At 43.9% G+C, this 2590-nt stretch overlaps 1 non-coding gene across 1 annotated transcript; it reads left to right on the forward strand.

The window, feature by feature from the left end:
* The first annotated feature begins 2141 nt into the window (after positions 1 to 2141).
* Trnaa-cgc (transfer RNA alanine (anticodon CGC)) lies at positions 2142 to 2213 on the forward strand. Its single transcript has one exon. It is a non-coding gene; the product is annotated as a tRNA-Ala (tRNA).
* The last annotated feature ends 377 nt before the right edge of the window (positions 2214 to 2590 follow it).

Consider the following 2590-nt stretch of genomic DNA (forward strand, 5'->3'; position numbering starts at 1 on the left):
CTTTGGGCTTGGGTCGCCCCTACTGGATTTTCCCTTCCCTTGGTTACAAGCTACATTCTCATTTGGTTGCGTCGGTATTTTACTTCGCGGCTTATCTGGAGCAGCAGCAGACGCTTTAGCAATTTCGGTTGCCGGCGCCTGCCCTGAGGTGTTGACCGTGATTTCAGTTTGGCCACCACTTCCTCGCTCTTTATTAATTTCACTCACTTTCTGGTCGAGGAAAACAAATGGAGACTGCAGTTTTGCATCCTCTACCTGAATTAGTTTATTAACAGATAGATTCTGATCTTTGCAATCGGCTACTGCACCTGTTGTTTCTTGCAAATTAATGCTACTTACACCCCCTTCATTTTCTGGTACCGTATGTGTATTATCTTTCTGTTCATTAGTTTCCATTCGCATTTTGCCTTCAGGTTCCTCTGCCTTCTCATCGCACTGTTTTTGCTTGCGAAGTGAGGGAGTGGGACAAGACAGCTCGTCCTCTGAACAACTATCAGTTATCTCCAGAGGTCGTTTTTTCGGTTGCATTTCAGTTTCACGAGTAGTGGCAACGGGGTTTCCTTTTGTTGTTAACGGGGGAAATTGACTGTTATCGTGAAGGGAGACATCAGCTTGTCCCGCTGCGTTAACATCCTCAACCAGTTGTTCCGGGCTATTCTTTGGTAACAGATCATTTAAGGTAAGCTTCTGACGCTGTATCAGATTACTTTTAAGCACAACAGTTCGCCGCGGACATTCCTGTCTGAAGTGGCCGGTTTCGTTACATATATGACATGTAGCTTCCTGACCTGTACAAACAATTTGTGCCTTATACCCACAAACAGTTATGTGAGACGGAATATTTGTCTTAACGTCCATCTCTACACAGCGGACCCCGTTAAAACACTGCAGTTTAAAGCGAGGCGACCATCTTTCATTTGCAATTGATTTAACGTCTCCGTAGTTTAAAAGAGCTTCCTTAATCTTATCATTTTCAATTTTAATGGGGAGATTCAAGACACGAACGGTTTTGTAATGAATGTCCGCTCTATAGAAGGAAACCTTACTTTTATAACCATTTCTATGCACAAAATCTACTTCATAGCCCCACTTTCGTAACACTATCGACAGTCGAAGCACTGATTAACTTGGCAAAAACACAGTATTTTTCCTGATCCAGTTGCCAGGTATGAACGGTTTCAGAATTTAGACCAATTACCTGTGTAATCCAGTCACCTATTTCCAGGGATGTCGGCTGAACAGGACGGGATTCCTTGTCAAAAGCAAATACCAGAGTATTCTTCCTGAGGTTTGTAGCCATGGTTAATCCAGCGAAGCAATTTCGGTTAAACAACCGAAATTCCAAGTAGCAGCAGCAAGACCAGAAAGAGCGATCAGATCACAAGGAACAGGAACGAACACGGAGATTAACGGACGGACGGCACTCGGCGAAGCGCAAGTACAGCGATGTAAACACTGAAGTGCAGCGCAACAGTTAACAGCGGCCACTCGCGAGCGCGGCTGAAACGGAACTATCGGCCACCACGGCCGGCTTTCGCGGACAAACATAGGAACTGCTCCAAGAACTAACTGAGGACGTCTGGTTCAATATGCTGTTCAGAGACTGATACGTTGATGTGGCAGAGGAACTCGTGAGCGGCCATACAAAACCAGCCAGAAGGCAAAAGACTGATGATAAAAAGTTCTGTCCACGGATAGGATCGATTTATACAAATTGTATTTTATTAAAGAAACTTTTGCTGAAGTGAGGGGTTAAATCTGAATTGATCCTTATAATGTTGACAATACAATTTAGACACCCCAAAATAAAATCGGGCAGTGCAATAGATCCTACTCGCCCTGTAGAATGTCCCAAAAATCAATGGAGATGAGTTCCCTCATCAACAGTAAAATTTGCACGGGTTATACACTGATGGATCCAGGGGCTCTATCATGCTGCAAATTAGGGTCGATACTCTGCCACATTGACGTTGTAGTCGTAGGTTGTGTCTACTAAGTGCTGCAGTTGAATTTGTTCACGGAAAACTTTTGGTAAAGAGATTTAACAACGATCGAGTGTGGGTTCTTATAGTTCCTGGACATAACTTCCATGCATCTAATTAAACTCTTAGAAGTCAAGTAGGATTCTTATTTCACAACCGAGCGAGGTGGTGCAGTGGTTAGCACACTGGACTCGCATTCGGGAGGCGACGGTTCAATCCCGTCTCCGGCCATCCTGATTTAGGTTTTCCGTGATTTCCCTAAATCGCTTCAGGCAAATGCCGGGATGGTTCCTTTGAAAGGGCACGGCCGATTTCCTCCCCATCCTTTCCTCACCCGAGCTTGCGCTCCGTCTCTAATGACCTCGTTGTCGACGGGACGTTAAACACTAATCTCCTCCTCCTCTTATTTCACATCGAAAGCTGATCAACGAACACTTCCATGAAACAGTTTCTCTATATTTCCTGATAAGACTTATTTACCCGTCAACAACAGTAAAAGATATCGTAATAATCAAGAAGGAACATTTAAACTAAGACGAACAAAGTGTCACAGTATACAGAAATGTCCCCCTTGCTTGCATGAAATTAAAAATATTGGAAGAACTAGT

This window comes from Schistocerca cancellata, chromosome 2, assembly GCF_023864275.1.
Source record: "Schistocerca cancellata isolate TAMUIC-IGC-003103 chromosome 2, iqSchCanc2.1, whole genome shotgun sequence".
Taxonomy (NCBI): Eukaryota; Metazoa; Arthropoda; class Insecta; order Orthoptera; family Acrididae; genus Schistocerca; species Schistocerca cancellata.